This window comes from Vombatus ursinus, unplaced genomic scaffold (genome assembly GCF_900497805.2).
Source record: "Vombatus ursinus unplaced genomic scaffold, bare-nosed wombat genome assembly UNPS02001287.1, whole genome shotgun sequence".
NCBI lineage: Eukaryota > Metazoa > Chordata > Mammalia > Diprotodontia > Vombatidae > Vombatus > Vombatus ursinus.
Window position 1 is genome coordinate 10,412,723 of NW_020941065.1, and position 23,395 is coordinate 10,436,117.

General features: G+C 45.6%; 1 protein-coding gene across 7 annotated transcripts in view; it reads right to left on the reverse strand.

The window, feature by feature from the left end:
* The window catches only part of CMKLR1 (chemerin chemokine-like receptor 1), a 43,636-nt gene that overhangs the window by 15,956 nt on the left and 4,285 nt on the right, over nt 1-23,395 (reverse strand). For 2 of the 7 annotated variants that reach the window (XM_027862973.1, XM_027862937.1), the window contains exon 1: nt 9,858-9,899. The exons of 2 other annotated variants lie outside the window; for them this stretch is intronic. The gene's annotated coding sequence lies outside the window, so the exon portion shown is untranslated. 3 more of the 7 variants (XR_003569146.1, XM_027862947.1, XR_003569145.1) reach the window with 3 other exon arrangements.

Here is a 23,395-nt window from a genome sequence, read left to right on the forward strand (position 1 = left end):
CCCAGAACTTCTGGACAAGGGGCCAAAAAAGTATTGGCCGCCTCGGAAAGTCACCACCTCCACCACCAACACCCTGGCCTCCACCCCCAACTCAGCCTGGATTTGCCGAGGCCTAGCACGGTGCCTTCCCCGAAGAAAGCTTTGGATAAACACTCTTTGAACTGTTGAGAGGTTGTATCGATCATTCGGCTCACCCGGAATCTGATGGGAAATCCTGGTTGGTCAGAAGCTAATGGTGCCTTAAGCAATGATGGTGGTCCATACACGGGGCCCAATCCCACAATCCCATCACCTCCCAGTCTTCATTCACTTTTGTAGGTCTTCTTCTTTTGCCCATTTTAAATGACCTTGGGAGAGGTCGTGCCATTAGCTGTTAATATGAAGGCACCATGAAAGACGTTAGAGTCCAGCAGATGGAAAGCTAGCCTTGCAGTGAGGAAAACGTGTTCAAATCCCACCTCTGACATATATGAATCAATAAGAGTTAACTGAGGGCTCATCGTCAATTAACCTTTAGTTAACAGTTAACACTTTACTAAGGATTGCTGTAGTTCAGATGTTCCCATTGTGTCTACCTCTTCCTGACCCCATTTGAGGTTTTCTTGACAAAGACACTGGAGTGATTTGCCACTTCCTTCTCCAGCTCATTCTACACATGAGGAAACTGAGGCAAACAGGGTTAAGTGACTTGCCCAGGGTCACACAGCTAGTAAGGATCTGCGGCTAGATTTGAACACAGGTTTTTGTGACTACACAGGCCTAGCACTCTATCCACGTGCCACCTCATTGTCCCTATTACTAAGGATTAGTTAGGAGCTAACCCTTAATCTGACATGAGTGGCGCCCTAACCCTGATCTCAGACTGGGGCATAATTTCAGTCATAGACCTAAAACCAGCCAGAGTCTGAGTCCTAATACCGGGTTCAAGTCTTACTCCTGACTACAGACTAAGCCCTAAGACCTGGGTTCAAATCCTGCTTCTGAAAGATATGACTCTGAATAGGTCATTTACCCCCTCAATCAGGCTCTAAAACTGTAATTGGCCAAGAAGGTGCCAATCTGCAGTAATAGAGGGAGTTTCTAATAACAATGATAATGATAGCATTTATATAGCACCTACTATATGCCACGTGCATTATAAATATTATCTCATTTTATCTTCATGACAACCTTGGGAGGTAGGTGCTATTATCATTCCCATTTTACAGTTGAGTAAACTGAGGTAAACATAAGTTAAGTAACTTGCCCAAGATCACAAGCCAGTAAGTCTCTGAGGCTGGATTTGAACTCAGGTCTTCCACAGGGCCACCAAGCTGCCTCTACACCTGAAATCAAAAGCTCATACCAAGTTCCAGTCAAAGACTGATTCCTAGACCCAGTCACAGGCTGACCCCTGACCTTGGTCAAAGCTATTCCCCCTAATCCTCACCAGAGGTTGATTCCTAATTGACCCTAGTCACAGATTGAGGCCTGACCTGGTCACGCACTGAGCTCTGATCGCAAACATAGACTGAGCCCTAGTCCGTGCCATAGTCTGACCCCTAAACCCCGATCTGGCTCCTCGCAAACACAAGCTGCCAGTTGTAAGAGGTTTTACTTAATCCGCGAGGCAGTTTGCATCTACACAAATCATTCCCCACTCTGGGAGAAGTAAGTCAAAGCATATTGTCCAGGGGTCACTCACATCTTCTTTATCTTGTCTAAACATACTTCTATCCACTCATAAATGGAGCTTATATATGGAGAGAGTAGTGTGTATTCAACAGATGTGCAACCCACACAGACACACAAATACTCCCCCAGGGCGGAGGGCCATTTTAAACAATTCAGTCAATAAGTCTCCTCGACTACCATCACCCGTTTATGTTTTTCTGGATTTCAAAGCGACAGAAATCTCCTTAACCAAGCTTTTGGCCTTCTAATAATAACAAAAAAAAAAGTCTATGGGGACTCAGTGTAGTCAAGTGTTTATACTCCTTGGGACAGTTTACTGAGAAGTGTGGGGCCTGGCACAGAGAGCCCCAGGGTCTCCTTGGTCATCTGGGCCACACTGGACCTGAGCAGGAATTCTGGCTACAATATCCCTGGCCGGTGATTCCCCAGCCTCCAGAAAAGGGGAGTCCACTCCCTCTCAAGGCAACCCATGCCACATGGGGCAGCTCTCATTGTTAGGAAATTTGGGTGGTTATTTTTCCTGATATTGAGCTTAAATCTGCATCTTTACCATTAAATCTACCCTTTCTGCTATTGATCCCAGATCTGCTCTCCAAGGCCAAGCTAAACAAATCAGGCCCTCTAGTCTAATCGGGCCCCAAAGGAATCCCTGCCACAGATTGACCTCCAAGTGTCTTTGCTTGAAGACCTCCAGGGACTGGAAGGCCACTACCTCTTAAAAGGTGCACAGCCTATGAAAAGGCATGGAGGTGGGAAATGGGAATGTCATGTTTGAGGAACAGCAGAAAGGCCGGTTTGGCTGAAAAGTGGAGTGTGTGAAAACTGTATAGCTGAAAGGGAAGACTGGAACCAGGTCGTGAACGGCTTTAAATGCCAAACAGAAGAGTCTGTATAAATTACTCTGTTTCATTTTTACCTCTGCCCTGTGCCTTGCACAGTGCCTGGAACAAAATAGGCACTTAATGAATGCTTGTTGATTGATTTTACAGCAGTGTGAAACTGAGGCTCAGGGAGGTAAGGTGATTCGCCCATGGTCACAGAGATAAGAAGGGTCACATCGGGATTTGAACTCAGGTCCTCTGACCTACTCCATGTCTTATTCCACTGTGCCAGAACTTTTAAATAAAATCATTACATTTTAAGGCTGGAATAAGCCTCAAGAGGTCACATGGCTCAGGCTTCCACCTCCAGGAAGGTAAAGCACCATTGACTCCACTATGTAATTGGAGCAACTGAGTGCTAGTGAGGAAGGCATAGTAGAACAGAAAGAATACTGCGCCTTCAGTGTCTGAGGACCTGGGTTTAAATCTCATTTCTGACACTTACCTAGGAGACCTTGGGCAAGTCACTTAACTTCCTGGGGCCTCAGTTTTCTCATCTGTGAAATGGAGGGGCTGGACTGGATGGTCTCTCTGGTTCCTTCGAGCTCTTATAATAGTGATTGCTAATACTTATTATCTCATTGAATCCTTCTCATTTGATCCTGGGAGGTAGGTGCTATGATGATCCCCATTTTACAGATAAGGAAACTGAGGCAGACAGCGGTTGAGTGACTTGTCCAAGGTCACACAGCTGATACAAGTTGAAGGCTGGATTTGAACTCAGGTCTTTTCTGACTCTGGTGCTCTCTGTACTACTCCACCTAGCTGCTTGTGGATCCCTGACACTCTGAAATACCTACTACGTGGTAGAAATGGGAAGCCTCTTGCTTTCCTGGGCCTCTTGGGGCTGTCTCTTAATCCACCCAACAGAGTGGGAATTGCCACACATCCTTCCTAACTCTGGGAGGAACACCTGAAAGCATGTTGTCCAGCCAGGGGTCCCTCCTATGTGCCTTATTTTGGTTAAACTTTCTTGTTACTGACTCAGGTTCTGAGCAGGAGAGAGGAGCTGGGCTGAGCTCTGTTGGGTCTTCCACTAGATAGAAGGGCAGGTTGTGTTTCTGAAAATCACTTGATTCATTAAGGCAAATCTTAATTGGATGGAGGAGACCCACAGAGAAGTTCTGGGTAGGCAAAGTTCCCACCTGTGGGCAACTTATCAGTCTCTGACTCTTTTTTCAAGTCTAGTGCCTTCTTTCTGTGAATTATTTCTTTTTATCCTGTGTATAACTTTTTTGTTGTTGTTCAGTTGTGGTTAAATTTGAGGTTTTCTTGACAAAGGCACTGGAGTGGTTCACCATTTCCTTCTCCAGCTCATTTTACAGATGAGGAAACTGAGGCAAATATGGCTAAGTGACTTGCCCAGGTTCACACAGCTAGGAAGTGTCTATGACTAGCTTTGTATATATTTCTTTGATGTTGCCTCCCCCATTTAATTTCCAGCTTCTTGAGGGCAAGGACTGTCTTTTGCCTCTTTTTATATCCCCAGAATATAGTACAGTGCCTGACACTTAATAGATGTTTACTGATTGACTGACTGATCTCAGGATGCAGTCTCCTAGGAGGTCAAGTGGAAATGTGTCTTCTTTGCACTCTATTGAATCCCTCCTCCAGATCTCCATTACTGCCCACACTCACAAAGTGCTCCCCCAAAGCTCAAACTCTTTGCTGCAGCATTTCTTCAAAACTAATTAGTTCCTTACAGAGGCATCTGGGATCTGTGTGTGATGTAAGAAAATGGTGAAAGAATATTTCCAGACTTGGTTGCCTCATCTGTAAAATGAAGGAATTTGATTAAAAGATCTCTAGTCAAACCCTCTGGAACCCCTTTCCAACTCATTCTGACTCTATAATCTATTTTTTATCTCTCTAACATCCAGGCAGCTAGGTGGCGCCATACTGCGCAGAGTGCTGGGCTTGGTTCTTCATGTGTTCAAATCCAACCTCAGACACTTCCTAGCTGTGTGACCCTGGGCAAGTCACTTCACCCTGCTTGCCTCAGTTTCCTCATCTGTAGAATGGGCCGGAGAAGGAAATGGCAAACCACTCCAGTATCTTTGCCAAGAAAACCCCAAATGGGGTCATGAAGAATTGGACATAACTGAAACAACTGAACACCAACAAACAACATCTGGGTTAATTGGGGTCACAGGGAGGGAAGGGAGGAGAAAGCAGTGGCATCTGGCAGTGTAGAACAATGGAAAGGGAGATAGCAGAGGCCCTGGGTTCAAATCCCATCTCGGGCTACCTATGTGACTTTGAGTAAGTCACATGACTTCCCTAGACCTCAGTTTTCCCATCTGAAAATTGAAGGACTTAAACTAGATGACTTTTGAAGTCCCTTCCAGCTCAAAAATCCTTCCGAGAATGGAAGTGATTTACCCCAAGATCACTCATGGATTTGGAATCAGAAGATCTGGGCTCAGATGCCAGCTTTGCCATTTATTAGTGGGTAAATCATACAGCTTGCCTTGGACAAATCACTTGATCTTCCTGGGTCTCAGTTTCCCCATCTGTAAAATGAGAGGGTTAGACTAGATTGTCTTCCAGCTCTAGAAGTTGGATCCTATCAAGTTTTCTAAGCCTCAGTTTCCCCTTTCTGTAAAATAAGGAATTAGACTTGATGACCTCTCCAGCTCCTTCCAGCTTGAGATTTCTGTTCTTAACCTTTGAGGACCAGCTCTTCCCTTCAGTGAAGGCCAGGAAGGAGTGTGAAACCCAGAAAACTTGCTTGCGTACACCACCCTTGTCCGTGCTAAGCACAGGAGAGGAGAGGCGACACATCTTGGAAGCACAAATTAGCCGAGCAGAACTTGGCATTGGACAGTCTGGCACTGGAACTCATCGGAAACATGGACAGATGTCTTGGAACATTTGGTCAGTTGGAGGAAGCCTAAAGATGGCACTTCCAGCCATTTCAGCCCTGCCTATCCCTCTCCTGGTCTTTTTCCTTCCATTTTAGAAAACTCATAAAAGTCCGTTGAGGTCCTATGGGTCCTCTTCCCCTTAAAGATACCCAGAACTCTGGGACCTTAAAGATGGTTCTGGCCATATGACAGAATTCATTCTCCCCAAGGCCATCTTGTTCCTGGAAACTTCCTGCCAAGGAGTCCTGGATGATCTCGTTAGTGTAATTAATAATGAAGAACAGAGTGGAAACTTGCTCAACATTTGGCTTAAAGGAATTTGGTTTGGCATCTCCCCTTCCAAAGGATTAGAAAAACCAAGGCGTTGGCGGGAGAGACGGGGCTGGGTTAAGCCTCTCTTTCAGGGAAGATGACTCAAGCCTTAGGAAAGCCAGAGGTGATATCCTTTCAGGGTGGATATAACCCTGATGCTGAGGTAATAGAGGGTTTCCAGAGACCCCAAGAAGCCACCGTTAGTCAGGACTGCTAGTTTGCCACACATCTCTCTATTTTCAATTGTCTGAGTCTTCCAGATCATCCTCGGCACCCCAGAAGTTCCTCAGTTCTCCTGCTTTCCTGGAGGGAGGAGAACTCACTGGAGAACATCTCAGCTTAGAAATGGGACAGCAGCATCGCCTGCGAGGAGTCTTGTCTGGGAAGTTCGGACTCTAAGAGATTGAATGAGCCTCTCAGTCTTTGTACCTTGACCCACATTTGCTGTTTTTCTTTTAAAAAGAAAATCATGGTTTCCATGGCAACCACAGACTCTTTAAGGAAAATCATGGTGGCTGGAGTGAGGCCTGGGTTTGGGGGATGCTTGGGTGGAATCCCAGATCCTATTCTTCTTGGCCCCACAGGAAGGGAAATGGCTTATCCATTGAGGGTGCTGTGAGCATCTCTAAGGGGCTCAGTACTTGGAAGGGACCAGGCACCTGGAGCTCAAACCCCTGGCCAGAGTCAGGGCAGCCCAGCCAATCCACACATTCGTGACTTCCGTTCCCTGGCAGAGAATTGGTCCCCATGGCAACCACTTTCTTCAGATTGAGCAGAAGAAGGCAGGAAGTTCTGTGGTAAATGCATCGGGAGGGCGATGGGATGATTGGCCATGCAGTGGCAAAGGTCAGCAAAGGATGGAGCCTCCATTCATCAAGGCTCTAGACATAAGATCATAAGATCAGAGATTTCAAGCTGGGAAAGACTGGGATTATCTAGCCCAACCCTTTCATTTGAGGAGCCTGGAGCCCAGGAAGACAGCTAGGTAGAGCTGGACCTGGAGTCAGCAAAGACCTGAGTTCAAATCTAACCTAAGACACTAAACTAGCTGCATGACTCTGGACAAGTCATTTGACTACTTTCTGCCTTAGCTGCCTCATCTGTGAAGTGGAGATGATCATAGCAGCTACCTCCCAGGATTATTGTGAGGATAAAATAAGATAATATTACTAAAATGCTTTCAAAATGTAAAGCACTTGTAGAAATGCTAGTGATTATGGTGATGATGATGTGACTTGCCCAATGTCATACCTGTAGTACATGAGAGTTTATCCCAGATCATCTGAACTCCAGAGACAGCCTACCATAAGAAATGACAATTAAAACTAGAAGGGACCTTGAGAGGGAAACTGGTCTAACCTCCTCACTTTTCATATAAAGAAACTGAGACCCAGCAAGTGGAAGAGCTAGGATTCAAACCCACATCCCCTGACTGCAAATCCAGGACTCACTTCCTTTATTCAGTTACTAAGCTCCTTTCCAGTTCTAAGCCTATGATCTTATATCCCCTTATTTATACCACATTGATGTCTCTTACCACATTCTAGCACCTAGCGCTGTGCCTGGCATGTTTTTTGTGGTTGTTCAGTCATTTTTCAGTCATTTCCAACTCTTCGTGACCCCATTTGGGGTTTTCTTGGCAAAGATACTGGAGTGGCTTGCCTTTTCTTTCTCCAACTCACTTTACAGATGAGGAAACTGAGGCAAACAGTAGGTGCTTAATAAATGCTGGTTGACTGACTGACTGTATCCCAGCTATACACACAGCTACCATCCTCTACAAGGCTCTAAGCTTTATGGAAGCTGCAGCAACCAGATGCTTCTTGACAGAAGGGAAAGAATGGTGAATTTCAAATCAGAGGACTTGGGTTCCAGATTAGCTGCTAGAACCTTCCCCTTTAAAGTGACTACCTTTCATCTATTCTGCATCTTCTGTTATACTCCTATTTATGTACGTGTTGTCTTCCTCGGTAAAATGTCAGCTTCCTGAGGGCAGGGATCTTTTGGGTTTTCTCCTTGTTTCCCTCGCCCTTAGCACAGTGCCTGGCACATAATAAGCATTTAATTGACTGATTAAAAGCCTGTCTCTGTCACTTGCTACCTGGGTGACCTTGGGTCAGACACAACCTCCTGGGACTCAGTTTCCTCCTCAGTTAAATGGGGCTGCAGCTAGACAAAATTATCTGCAGGACCCCTTCAAGTTCTAAATCTAGCCTCCCACAGCTCCTTCTTTATTCTTTGTTGGTGGGTGTTACCATATTCTTCCTTGAAAGCTCTCTAAATACAACTGGTGCACCTTGCTAGAATAGAAGCTCCATGACAGCAGGGACCAAAAGGCTTGTATTCACCTGTTTATTCCCGACATCTCCAGGATGAGATTTCTACCTAGTGGCTTCTCAAAGAATGTTTGCCAAAGGAATTAAAAACAATCTCCCCCAAACATCCCTATTCCCTGCCCAGTTAATCAAACAAGCATTTATGAAGGATCTTTCATGTACCAGACATTGTACTGAGCCTCTCCATTAGCACAGATGGGACTTCAGAAGCCATCAAATCCAATCCTCTCCTTTGATCAATGGGGCCTAGAGCAGTTACGTTGTTTGCTCAAAGTCATCCAGCTAGTAACAGAGGTAAGATTTCAATTAGTCAATCAACAAGAATTTATTAAGCTTACTGACTATGCTTGTTTATTAAGCACTTACTATGTGCCAGGCAGGCAGCCAGGTGGTGCCACAGTGTAATGAGCACTGGGCTTGGAATCAGGAAGACTCATCTTTATAAGTTCAAATCCAGCCTCAGACCTTACAAGCTGCATGACCTTGGGCTAGTCCCTTAACTCTGTTTGCCTCAGTTTCCTCATCTGTAAAATGAGCTACAGAACAAAATGGCAAACCACTCCGGTGTCTTTGCCAAGAAAACAGTGTCGACGAGTCAGACACAACTTAAACAACTCAACAATAGCGAGAATGTGTCAGACTCTATGCCAAGAGCAAGCCAGAGATACAAAGAGAAAGCCCAAAAGGTCCCTGGGGTCAAGGAGCTTCAACCCAGGTCCCTGGGTCATGCTCTTTCTACTGTACCAAGATGGAGTAACTTGCCAAGGTCAAACAATTCATTCACAGAATCTGAGAATCTAAACCAACCCATATCCAAACAAGCATTTCTTCTACAAATGGTCACGAGAAGCCACCCCTTCCCAAGGCAGCCCATTGGCTCCACTTGAAGACTGAACTCATGGTTAGGAAGTTCTTCCTGACTTCCAGCCTAAATAAACCACTCTGTTGCTCCTGGTTCTCCCCTTAGGAGCCTTGCAAAGCAAAGCTAACCCCTCCTCTCGACATTCCTTTACATGAAGAAAACTGCCTCATCCTCCTGAGCTTTCTCTTCTCTAGAATGAAGATCCCCAGTCCCTTGAGTCAGTCCTCAGAGGACACATTCCCAGTCCATTGGCTTGTGGTCTTCTGTAGGCTGAGCACATATTTCAGATGTGGCCGGATCGAGTCAGAGAAGACACGTCATGTCTGTACCTCCTCGCCCCACACACAGACATACACACAGACATACGTCCCCTTCCACCGATGTATATCTGCAAGGCTGCTCTTCTTCCTAATCGACAATCTGCTCTTAAGCATTGAGAGATTCAGTTGCTTACTTACAGTTCTGGCAGCCAGTAGGTGTAAAAGCCAGGACTTAATCCCAGATTTAAGCTGGCCCTGCTTTTCGCTACAGTTGGATGGAATCTAGTGGATACTTAAAAATGTTTTTAATTGAATTGAATCAAATCGGTCATGGGGTCAGTTGGTTAATAAGCATTTATTAAATGCTTACTATGCATCAGGCACAATGCTAAGAGCTGAGGATACAAAGGATCTGCTTTCCAAGAGGGGAAGGGAATGGGCATTTATTAAGTGCCTACTATGTACCAGGCTAAAGGTTTTATAAATATTATCACATTGTAATGGATAGGACGAGTCAATGAGTATTTACTAAGCACCTACTATGTGCCAGGAGCTGTTCTAAGGGCTGAGAATTCAAAAAAGGCAAAAGACAGGCTCTGCTCTCAAAGAAGGTAGCTGGGTGGTACAGTGGATAGAGTGCAGAGCCTGAAGTCAGGAAGACTCACCTTCCCAAGTTCAAATCCAGCCTCAGACACTTCCTAGCTGTGGGACCCTGGGCAAGTCACTTCATCCTGTTTGCCTCAGTTTCTTCATCCATCAAATGAGCTGGAGAAGGAAATAGCAAACCACTTTAGTATCTCTGCCAAGAAAACTCCAAATGGGGGTGATAGAGAGCTGGGTACAACTGAATGACCCCAAGAGCTTTCAAAGACAGTAAGGGAATAAGCATTTATTAAGTGCCTACTATATGCCAGGCATTATGCTAAAGGCTTTATAAATATCACATTGTAATGAATAGTACAAGTCAAGTCAACAAGTATTTATTAAGCACCTACTATACGCCAAGCACTGTTCTAAAGGTTTGGGATTCCAAAAAAAAGGCAAAACCTTTGTTCTCAAGGAGCTCACCATGTAATAGAAGAGACAACATGTAAGCAATTACGTACAGACAAACCATAGACAGGATAAATTGGAGAAAATCAGCAGAGGGAAGGCATTAGCTTATAAGTTCTGTAGTTAGAGCTGAAAGGAAAAAGCCATCTGGTTTAACACCCAAAAGGAAACTGAGGCACAGGAGGTGAGGTGACTTGACCATGTTCTCACAAATAATAAGCAGCAGAATTGAGATCTTTTCCTGCTCTCAGGCTCCAGGAATCCTAGAAAGGCTTAGACAAAACCTCTGGCCAAAAGCCAGCTCTTTCCTCAAGGCCAGAGCAGTCATAAGAGAGATTCTAGGAGTTGTGACCCTGCTATCTCCCTTTGTAGTGGTGGTCCTCTCCACCCCCACCCCCCTCCCAAGTCTTCTTTTTGATGGTCACCACATGTCTGGCAGAGGTCCTGACAGCAGGGGGACAGCGTGCACTCACCCACCCCCAGAAACATCAAGGCCATCCCATCTGGAGACAGATGGATGTTCTGGAACAGCTCTGCTCCAGAAAAAGGCTGGAAGCCAGGGTCTGATTGTCCCAGGAGCAGCCCCAGGGCCCTACCCCAGCTGTCCTGGATGGAGAGAAAGCCCAAAAGGTTGGAAATCAACACAGAACTGATGCCTCCTCCCAGAAAGGGAAAGACTCTCATGACCCTAAAAGAAAAACATTCTGTTACAAAGGATGGTTGGATTCCTAAGCTTAGGGGACTCCTCCACCCCTAAAAAAACTTGACAATTCAATCAAATCTGACCTCAGACACTTATTTAGCTCTATGACCTTGGGCAAGTCACTTAATCTGTTTGCCTCAGTTTCCTTATCTGTAAAATGGAGATAATAACGGCACCTATCTCACAGGGTGGTTGTGAGGATCAAAGAGTATTTGTAAATTGTAATTTTGAAATTGAAAATGTGTAAAATATTTTCCAAATGCTTTCAAAACAGTAAAGTGCTACATAAACGTTAGTTGTTATGGTTTATTATTATTATTATTACTACTATTAATAATCATCTACAATGTGCCAGGCACTGGGGTAGGCTCCAGGGATACAAGACCAAGAAGAAATAGTCCCTGCCCTCAAGGAGCTTACATTATCTCAGAAGAAACCAGTACAAGCCCATATAAGTAAATACAAAGGGATTTCAGGGCAGGGGAGGCCCTAGCAGCTAGGGGAGGCCCTAGCAGCTAGGGGATGGGAGGGGAGAGATCGGGAAAGCCCTCATGAAGGACAGAGACTTTGAGCTGAGTTTGAAGGAAAACCAGTGATGTTGTTCATCCTTGTTTTTTCTTTTTTGGGGGGGCAATTGGGGTTAAGTGACTTGCCCAGGGTCACACAGCTAGTAAGTGTCAAGTGTTTGGTCTGAGGCCGGATTTGAACTCAGGTCCTCCTGACTTCAGGGCCGGTGCTCTATCCACTGCACCACCTAGTCCTTTTCTTTCATTTTCAAGGAGGATCAATGACATAATGGCTGATGTCTTGACTCATGGGGGGATTGGACTTAAGAAGTCATTGGTTTCTTTCTTCCAGAGTCATCAAAGCCTGACGGTAGGACAAAAGTAAGGACAACTGTCAATGGCCTAGGACGCAGTGGATGACCTTGGTATGTCTGATGTCTGACCAAGCTCTGAGCTCTCCCTAGTGCCTGCTTCAGCCGCCTTCGTGGCCGTTGGAATAAATCGTTCTCATCCACCCATTCCAGTGGGGGACGTCTTCACATGCTTGGGGTAGACACCCCCTAACTCACCAATAGTTTTGAGGCCCACTGGTTACCCTCCACCTGGGTTAGCCCAGTCTGCCAAGACCATTTCACCAGGGGTGTGGCCCCTGTACGTGCTACTTACAGCTTCTTGGAGCCACAGGCGAGAGCTGAGTGCCAGGTGGACTGTATCCACCAAAGGTGGATGGGCAGCCCTCGCACCAGAGGTGCTCATCCTCCTGAACACCTGTACACCAGGGAGAACTCAGGGACAGCGATGAGAAGGGAGTGCATGCCAGGCACGGAGAGCAACCTGTCCAGAGTCTGAGGTGCAGCCGTTTTGGATAGAATGAAGAACATGCAGGGAGAGTAATACTATGATATGTCTGGGAAGCTGGCTAGAGCCAGGTTGTAAAGGGTTTTTGACACCCACCAGAGTTTCTTTTAACCTTAAAGGCAATAGGGGAGCCCTGGAACAAAGGAGTGGCCTGCTCAAACCTGAGTTAGAGGCAACATCCTTTGGCATCCATGCAGAGGATAGATTGGAGAGTATCTTGGCTTCCTAGAGTTAAAGCTGAAGGGACCTCAGAGGACATCGAATCCAACCTCCTTGCTTGTAAAATGAGGAAACTGAGGCCCAGAGAGCCCGAGGTTAAACAATTAGTAAGTATCTGGGGTGGGATTTGAACCCAGATCATCCTGACTTCAGAGTCAGAGCTTTTGCCCCGCAAGACGCTGCTTCTCAATGAGGCAATGAAGACAACTGGGACGCCATTACAACAATCCTGGTGAGAGGAGATAAGGGCCTGAGCAGACACTTCCTAGGGAGGTGTCTAAGGCACAGAGAGTTTAGATGACTTGCTCAGGATGACACAGCTAAATAAGGCAAAATTTGAACTCAGGTCTTCCTGACTTCTAAGCTCAGCTCTCTGATAACTGTGCCATGTTGCTTCCTTCCTTCTCACTGGAGAGCGTCAAAGTCATTGGCCTCACTTAAACCCAATTTACACACAAGTTTAAGACATCACTCCCATGATATCATTGGTCCTCTTGGAGAATGAAGGACGAACAACAACAACGGATCAGTGTACAGTACAGTTGATACTACATAGGATCATGGATTTAGACGGCATTGAGTTCAACTCCTTCATTTTGCAGGTCAGGAAACTGGGGCTGAAAAATGTTAAATGACTTGACTCAGAGTCTCGGAATTAATTTGTAGGAGGGTGAGACAATAGAGATAACTTAGATAAATAATGTTAGCTAGAATAGTAACTAGCCTTTTATATCATGTTAAGGTTTACAAAGCATTTTATAAATATTATCTCATTTTATCCTCACAACAACCCCAGGAAATAGATGCTATTGGCAGCCCCATTTTACAAATGAGGAAACTGAGATGAAGTTATCATTATTATTGATATATGTAAAGTGCTTTGCAAACCTCTAAATGATATATAAATAACTAATTATTGTTTTTGCTGTTATAAGGAACTGAGAAAGTGCCTGCCCTCACAGAGTTTACATTCTCATGGGGCAAGAAGCGGAAAAGGGGGGAAGGGGAAGATAAAATGGTGATGGGGTCAAGGATTCACTTGAGATTGGAACCCAGGTCCAGCATGCTGTCCACTAGGCTGGACAGCATGATTATATAGCGTACAGTTAATTATCTAGTCTAATAGTATGGTATTTTAATTTATATATACAGCATATCCTTTGATCCAAGGTAGAAATTATTATTCCCATTTTACAGAGGTTAACTGTCTTGCCCAAGGTCACACGACTGATAAGAACCATGATAAAAACTCAGGTCTTCTGAGCCCAAGTTGATGGCTCTTCCTATTCTACCATCTTGTTAGGAGAAACTTGGCCACCCCATTGCCTTCATTGGACTCATCCTTCTCTCCCTTCTGGTCAGGGCTGCACTTATGCATTCCAGAGAAGTGACTTCCTGGCCCTTTTGGAGGAGACCCAAGGAAAATAATCCTCCAGCCTCTCTTGGCAATCCACACCATAGTTTGATGGCCCTTGTCTTCCCGAGGAACAGGTACTGGAAACCTCTGAGATTCCAAAAAGTTCTCGTCCTTGAGTTGAAACGGATATAGAGAAATCAATCTCCCCTCTGCCTGAGGCCAAAGAGGAAACAATGCCTATTTATAGAGCTAGTCTTTTCTTTCAGATCCCCAGGAAGAGAGACTCCAAAGCCTTCCTGAATTTTCCACTGAACTTCCTATCAGCTCATTGTGGGACCTTGAACAAATCATTTCCCCTCTCTTGGTCTCAGTTTCCCTATCTATGAAAAGAGCTGGATTCCTCATTATCAATCAATCAACAAGCATTTCTTTAGGCATAGAGCATATGAAGACATAGTGAAATAGCCCCTACCCTCAGGAACTAACATTCTGTCAGGGAAAACAACACTCATGCATCATATTTGAAAAGCACTTAGAAAACTGCCTGGTATATAATATATAATATTCTAATTATAATTCTATATATCATGTTATAATCATATCTAATACAACATAATAAACTGTAACAACTAACCTTTATACAGCATATGTATCATGTATAGCCATAATAATAACTAACTTTTATATATCATGTTTATGAGGCACTTTATAAATATTACCTCATTTTATCATCACAACAACCCCAAGAGGTAGATGTTATTATTGTCCCCATTTTACAGATAAGGAAACTGAGGCAAACAGAGATGAAGTGACTTACACAGGGTTATGCAACTACTAGATGTCTGAGGCTGCATTGGAATCCAGGTCTTCCTGGCTCCAGGGCCAGCACCCTATCTGCTGGGCTACCTAGGATGACTCCAAGTTTGTGAACCTGGGTGACTGGTTGGATGGTGGTGCCCTCAACAGAAACAGGGAAGTTGGGAAGAAGGCTGGGTTTGGAGGGAAACACAATGAGTTTTCTTCTGGATGTGTTGAGCTGCCGATGACTGAGGAACATCTAATTTTGGACACCCACTAGGCAGTTGCTGATGTTGGATGGGAGCTCTGGAGTAAGACCAGAACTGTATCTATAGATCTGGGAGGCATCTGCCGAGAGACGAGGATTGGAGTCGTGGGCGCTGATATGATCACTTAGTCACAGTCAAGAACGATCCAGAGAGCAAGATGGCGCTCCAAGGTCCCTTCCTGCTCCGATATTATAGGATCCTACAATGTTGGCCAGGACTTGGCAGGGGGAGGCTCTTGGCCCTGGTCAGAAGGAGCCCGAATGAAGATAAAGAGGCGGAGGGAGAGGGAAGGCTAAGAAGCCCCTGGGCCTCATTTTGGACGATTCACACTTTTGGTCTGGGGCCAGCCTCAGTTCCATCCCAGCCTTTCAAAGGCTCTTTGCTCAGTTGGTGTCATCTGCCAGCCAGCAGCGGAAGCGGTCGCTTCCTCCTCAGCAAATACCAGAGAAGGCTCTCATTAGCTAATTAAGCCACTACCGCCCTTAGTGCATGGGCCCTGGCTCCTGGCTCCTGGCTCCTAGAGGCTCTGCCTTCAGTCGCTCTGTGGGCGTGTGAGCTGAATGCCAAGGAGATCATGGGAAGAGGAAGGTTGGAGTAGCAGACAGCTCAGCCTCAGGGAAGAGAGGGAAGGGGCAGGCAGGGGGACAAATGGGATCAGAACCAGACTGCAGAGGCAGGGCGCTGACTTTGGACCAGCCTCGTGCCCTGCGGGTACCTGAGCATTGGGATCACATCATAAAGGCCTTATTCGGTCTGATGACTCGATCCTGGCAAAGACAGCTTGCTGTCTATCCTCTGCCTCCTTGTCACTTTCTACAACCCACACGTCTAGAGACAGCTCGCCTGAGTTCTCGGAACCCCGGCTTCACAAGCAAAATTCAAGTCAGCTTGGAGTGGTGAGAGGGAGGAAAGTCTGAACTTCCTAGGCACTAAGGTGTGCCAGGGGTGCGACTTTGGAGGGGCCCAGGGGCCACTAGGCTGGCTGATCAGTACCTAAAGGAAAGAAATGGAGGGAGCGAGAGAGAGAAAGATGAAAGGGAGATGGAAGACAGAGAAGAGGAGAGGAAAGACAAAGAAAAACACAGAGGGGGGCAGGAGAGAGGGAGAGACAGCGATAGAATGAGACAGAGACAGACAGAGAAAAAGAAAAACCAGAGAAGAGAGGCAAAAGGGAGGGAGACAGAGACACAGAGAAAGAGACACAAAGACAGAGAAGGGGGAGAAAAAGATACAGTGAGACAGAAAAATAAAAGAAAAAACAGAGGGGGCAGGAGGGAAAGAGAGAGATATAGACACAGAGAAAGAGACAGAGATGGGAGAGAGACACACAGAGACAGAAAAAAAGAAGAAAGCAGAGAAGAGATAGGGAAAGAAGGGAGATAGAGAAAGAGACATAGAGACAGAGAAACAAAGAGAGGGAAGAGAGAAGGTGATACAGAGACTGACAGAAAAAGAAAAAAAAGAGAGAGGGGAGAGAGAGAGGAAAGAGAGAGGGGAGGCAGGGACAGAGAGAGAGAGAGAGGAGAGAGAAAGAGAGAGAGAGAGAGAGAGAGAGAGAGAGACTGGCTATCCCAGAATGATAGGGCAGAAAGTCAGGAATTTAGGCAGGGCTGGACTTAGCCCCACTGCTAGATAAAGCTTGCCCCCCACCCATCTCCTTGGCCAGGCTGGGTAGAACGACCTTTGCCCATGCACTTTAGAAGAGTGTGTTAAATTGCCTTGTCTTAAGGGAGGTAGGGCCCCCATAACCTGGGCAGGGGTCAGACGGGGCACACCCAGCCAGGAAGCTGACAGCAGGAAGGGGCAGCATCCTTGAGCCAAAAAAGACCTGAAGGCAAGACTGACCCAAGAACCCCGTCAGCCAACACAAACACGCCAGTCCTTTTCTGCTTTCCTCAGATCTGAGTCACAGAATGTCTCAGCTAGAAAGGACCTTAAGAGAAATCCTACTTCAATCCCTTCATGTTAGAGACAAGAAAACTGAAAGGAACAAGGAGGAAATCACTTACCCAAGGTCACAGTGGCAATTATTAAGAGCCAAGACAGCAGCCCAGATTGCCGGACCCAAAGTGGGTGATCTTGTCACTCGATCTCTGGATGGAAGAGTATAAACCTCAGGTCTTCAGGCCACCACAGAAGTCTTTGTCACTCCCACTACCCACAGTTCCCCCCGCCTTAGATTTTGGGGACCCTTGAAAAACTACAACAAGAGAAGGAGAATTCCCCTCAGCTCACAAACTCTAACCCTGCCTCATCTACCCTCTTCATCCTCTCTAACCACACCTTGACTTGAAACACTTGATCTCAGCCTTCCTAGACCAATAGACATGTGGCGGCTATAGTTCTGGGCTTGGATTCAGGATGACCTGAGTTCAAATCCTCCCTCAGGTACTCACTAGCTGTGTGACTCTGGACAAGTCATTTAACCTCAATTTACTCACCTGGAAAAGGAGCGGGGTCAGATGATTCTTTGGTTCTGCTGGACTTCCTGGCTCTAGGACAGCTAAGCACCCCCAGTTGCATCCCTCACTGGTAGCAGCCCTTCATTTCCTCCTGATGACTTAACTGCTTTTTTTTATTATCACTAATCCCTTACATACTGGCTATAGATGCAAAAAGTGAAATATCACTGTGCCCCGGGAGGGATTAAACGCGAATTTTTCAAAGAGACAAATACAATCATAATAGTTTAACACCAGATCTAGTTTCTCCTTTAATGACAATGATTGGCTTTGTTAGAGACTTTAAGGTTTTGCCCCTGCTTTGCAGACATCATCACCTTTGATCCTCACAACAGGCCTGTGCCATCACTTATCCCCATTTTATGGATGAGGAAACTGAGACTCTGAGAATGTAAGTGACTTGGCGGTGGTCAGTGCAGAGGGTAGGTATCAAAGGTGGAATTGGAACCCTGATCCTGGAAGTATCCTGGTCACCCTGCTCTAGACTCTAGCTGCTGGAGAAGTTAGGAGGCACCATAGTGCATAGAGAGCTGGGCTTGGAGTCAAGAAGGCTCCTCTTCCTGAGTTCAAATCTGGCTTCAGACACTAGCTGTGTGACCCTGGGCAAGTCAATTCATCCTCAGTTTCCTCATCTGCAGAATGAGCTAGAGAAGGAAATGGCAAACCACTCCAGTATTTTTGCCAAGAAAACCTGAAATGGGCTTACGAAGAATCAGACAAAAGCAAACAACAATTACAACATGGTGCTTAAATCCCCACCCTACCATCTTCCTGTTTCCAATCCAGTCCTTCAAGTGTACTCTCATATCTCTCTTCCCAATATACCTTTGTATAAACAGAACAGAGACAAGTATGCCCATTGAATAACTGTGGAAACCGAGACCCAGAGAGAATCTTGGCATTGGTCAGTTGATCCAACTTTCCATCCAATGCAAGCATCTCTAGGACACCATCCCTGGCAAGGGACTGTCTCCGTGCTGCCTGCACACCTCCAGTGACAGGAAGATCACTCCCTTGTGGCATCATCAATTCCAAAAATCACAGATCACCAACGTAATAAGTCCTTCCCTCGCACTGATGTTGTTCAGCCTCTATTTGAACACTCCCAGTGACAGTATTGCCACATGAGTCAGTCTATACTGGACAGCTCGGATTATTAAGATGTCTTTTTTTTTTTCACGTTGACAGATCTGCCTCCCTGCAATTTTTCCCCACACTGCTCCTCTGGAACCAAGTAGACCAAATCTAAGCCCTCTTCCATGTAGCAGCCATTCAGGTAATAATAATAACAGTAATTATAATAACTCACATTTATATAGAACTTTCAGCACTTTGCTCCCAGCACTTTAAGTGGTAGGTAGCTTGACCCATCTCCTAATGGGGAGCCGGTGGACTCAGGGCACAGAATGAGACATACATTTTTTTGGATATGGTCAATGCAGGTATTTGTTGTTGTTTTTGCTTGACTATTCATATTTATTACAAGGGTTTTGTCTTTCCCTTTTTTTGCCAGTGGTGAGAGGGAAATGAAGTGGTAGAGAGAGAGAGAAAGTATATTTTTGTTCGCTGAAAAAAATTGAATTAAAAAAATTTTAACACACTGAGAGGTAGGTCACTTTAGTGTTATTATTTACCCCCATTTTACAGATGAAGAAACTGAGGCCCTGGGAGGTTAAGTGAAGTCCAGGGCTTCACAGCTACTAATCATCAGCACGGGGAGTCCAACTGAAGCTTTCTAACTGTAAGGGCTGTGTTTGTCCCCCTCCTCCCACACACACACACCCCAAGGGCGACAGCAAACAGAACTATGTTTATAGAACTTTATAAAGAAGAGTTTGCAGACCCCTCCCCCTTGTCATCCTGGTCTTCTACTTCTGAACTCCAGCCCATAGAGAAGTTCACCATCAGTGGCACATTCAAAACTGGAACCAGGGGCCATTCCTGCTATTTCCAATTAGCATAAAGCATAATGCTTAACATCTAACCCTGCAAATCTCCTTTCCCTATCCCCACCCTTCACAGTATCAGCAGGTGACCAGCCCGCATCGGCAACATCTGTCCCCAGGCTAGAGCAGCTGGACAGAAGAGCCTTCCATGCCACCAGCAGAGCAGGGTCACTCACCTCCAGCTCCAGACAGAGCCAAGCGTCCCCAGAAAGGCTCTAGTCTAGACCTCCACCTCTGGGGGAGACCACCTCCTCTGAGAGGGGACAGCAGCAAGCCTACCAGTCACTGCCGTGCCTTGGGAGAGAACAGAGCCCTGGCTGCCCCCAGCTGCTAGCTGGAGAGATGGAGGACTGGGCATGAGCCCCATTGGTTGCCTCGCCTCTGGAATTCCCTGGCCGGGAACCAGGCAGCTGATGCACAGGGACTGACCTGCTGCCAGCTCCGCAGACAGAGTGCAGAATCCCACCCTGTTTCCAAATGGGAGTCTGGGAGGAAAGACCCAAATTGCTCCTTACCGCCACACACAGACACCACCAGCTTCCCCAGGCTACACAGCGAGTGCTGACCAATTCCTTCACCTGGAACAGTCTCCCCAGCTCCCTACTCCTGACTTCTACAAGTTTGAACGAGGTCACTGTAGGAGCTGAGAAAGAGAATCCTATGCAGGGGGACTGGGAAAGGGGAGCACGTTAAGCCTAGATTATTAGATGTGGAAAGCATTAATGCACTGTTGGCAGAGCTGTGAACTGAACCAGTCATTCTGGAAAGCAATTTGGAACTACGCCCAAAAAATGATTAAACCATGAATACCTTTGAGCCTCGATACCAGTCCTATCTTAGTCTTATTCTACAAAGAGATCAAGTAAAGAGAAAAAGGATTCCACTGCACAAAACTATTTGAAGCAACTCTTTTGGTGGGAGCAACAAAGTAGAAACTGAGGTGGGAGCCGTCGATTGAGAAACGGCCGAACGAGGTACCTGAATGTGATAAAATACTGCAAGAAATGAAGAGACAGTTTTGGAGGAGCCTGAGAAGACTTGTATGAACTGATGCAGGTGAAGTGAGCAGAACCAGAAGAACAATTTCTACAATAACAACGGTATTGTAAAGGTAATCAGCTGTGAGAGAACTCCAATCAATTTTACGACCATCCATGATTCCTGCTTCATGATGAAGCGTGCTACCTACCTCTGACAGAGAGGTGTGACTTTTTTTTTTTTTTAGCTTGGCCAATATGCGATTCATTTTGCTCACCTATGCATATTTTTTATAAAGAGACTTTTTTTTCTTTTTTCTATTCCCCAATATAGAGGGAGGTGAGAGTAAGATAAAATAGATTTTTGTTCACTGAAAAAAATTATATTAAAAATGTTAAGGGAAGAATATTAACACATAGAACACAGAACATTGGAAGGACCAGACCACACAGTGAGGGGCAACATGATATAATTTTTAAAAGGGATGGCCATGTGTGGAGTCAAGAGGACCTGACTTCAGATCCAGGATTTGCCACTGACATGATCTTTGGTGACAAGGTGGTACAGTGGATGTCCTGTTGGATTTGGAGTCAGGAAGACCCAAGTATGAATCCTGCCTCAGATATTTACTAGCTATGTGACCCTTCTCCCCACCAAGTCACCTAACTTCTTTGTGCCTCAGTTTCCTTCTCTGCAAAATGGTATGATAATAACAGCCCCTACCTCCCAAGGCTGTTGTCAAAGATCAAATGACAAAATAATTGTAAAGTTCCTTATAAACCTTAAAGTGCTATAGAAATAGATCACTTCATCTCTCCGGGTCTCAGTTTTCTCCTCTTATAAAATGAGGGATTTGGATTAAGTGACTTCTGAGGTCCCTTCCAGCTTAAAGTTTATGACTCTCAGAATGTCGGGGCTGGGAGGGGACTCAGAACAGGGAATTTCAAAGCTAGGAGGGGTTTTGGAACAGAAAGATTTAGAACTAAAAGGGACTTTAGAACATAGAGGGCTCATAGATTTAAAAGTGGGAGGGACCTCAGAGACATATACTCTAATCCCTTCATTTTACAGAGAAGGAAACTGAGGCCCCAAGAGGTGAAATGACTTTGCTCACACAGGTTTTTTTTCATGAGAGGTGAGATTGGAGCTCAGGCCCTCTGACTCAAAAACTACTGCTCTTTCCACTGAATTTCCACTGAACGTCAGAGCCGGGAGGGACATCAAAGCCTTTCTGGTCCATCCTCCCTCCTCTGGCCCCTTCCATTTAAAGACTGTGAAATTGAAGCCCAGAGAGAGGTGAACAGGAAAAACCAACAACCCCCACTCCCACCTGCTACTTCCTGACTGCCACGTCCCAGGGAGAGGACCCCAGCACAAGGAAGGAGGTGGTATTGGGAGGAAGCCGCCTTTGTTTCTTGTTTGGGGCACTGGTCTGGTTTATGCCATTTCCAGGAAACAAAGCCACAATGGGCGGGTAGGGCCTGGCGATGAACTGAGTGGCCTTTGGTCCTCTAGGCCAGGATCTCTAATGTCTATCTCTGCAGGTATTTCCTCACCCCTACCCAAACACACAGTGGCTTCTGACCTCCAGGATTTCCCAGGGCAGGGACAGGAGCAGGGACCACTGAGGTTTCATGCTGTGCTGATGGAAAGGATCACCACCCCTCCTAAACACTTTCTGGGTGGCACTCACGTCCACTCCATCATGTTTCCCCACACAATTAACTTTTCTCACTGTGTTTAGCCTCAAAGAGCGTTAAAAGATTAAGAGATGCCCGTATCTGCCAGCCACCCAGAAGATGCTGAGTAGACCGATGGGCAGTGGGAGAGACACTCTGGGAAGGAGCAGGGAGAGATAGGAGGTATTTCTCGGATTACAGAGAGCGACTTCCCTGGGGTATCTTTCAACCCTCCCCAGCATGGTGACAACTTGGAACTGATGGAGGGGACTGATATTCAGGTAGAGATTGGACTACCAATCATTCAATCAATGAGCATTTATTAAGCACCTAATGCGTGCCAGGCGCTGTGTTAAGTGCTGGGGATACAAAAGGGAGCAGTCCTGCCTTCCAAAGGCTTACATTCTATGAGAGGTTGGGGGGAGAGGCAGGATATATATACCTTGAGATAGATGGATAGGTGCATACATACATACACATGTATACATACAGACACAGACACAAATATAGACGGATACAGCTGGAGATGGAGATGTTATCGATATAGATATAGGTATGAGCATAAGTTAGGTGTGAATATCAGTCAGCTAGGTGACTGAGTACTGGACTTGGAAGGAAGTCTTGGGTTCAAATCTCATTTCAGACACATAATAGTTGTTCGACCCTAGGCAAGTCACTTCACTGGTCTCTGTGCCTCAGTTTCCTCATTTGTAAAATGCAAATAATAATAATAATAATGATAGCAGCACCTATCTCCCAGGGTCGTTGTGAGAATCAGACAAGATAACTTACATTGCCCTTGGCAAACCGGAAAGCACCACATAAATGTATCAAGTACAAGGATAGACTATAGTTAGAGGCATGAGAATAGAGATGGAGATCAGGACTTTTTAACCTGGGATCCATGAAACCCCAAAGGGTTCTTGGAGAGAGTTCGGGGGGTCTGTGAACTTGGATGGGGAAAAAGAAAATTACATCCTTAATTTCATTAACTTCTAAGAGAAATTTAGCTTCTCCTTCAATTATGAATACAGGCAACAAACATTATCCTGAGAAGGGGCTCCTTGGGTTCCTCAGACTGCCAAAGGGGCCTATGGCACAAAAAAAAGCAATATTGTTCTATTTTCTATGTAGATCATAGTTTACATGCTGATACATATTACATTTACTTTGTATGTGCATGCGTAATAAGGGAGATATGTGTATAAATATAAAAAACCAATACAAGGGAATTTGGAAAGAGGATGTGGACTTCTGGCTTCTCTTCAAGCTCTGAGATGCTTTGGTTGTCTTCTGGTTATATATGTGTGTATTAGGGGAGATGTGGACGGTGATGGAGGGTATGAGAGTCAACTGGGGGTGCAGTGGATAGAAC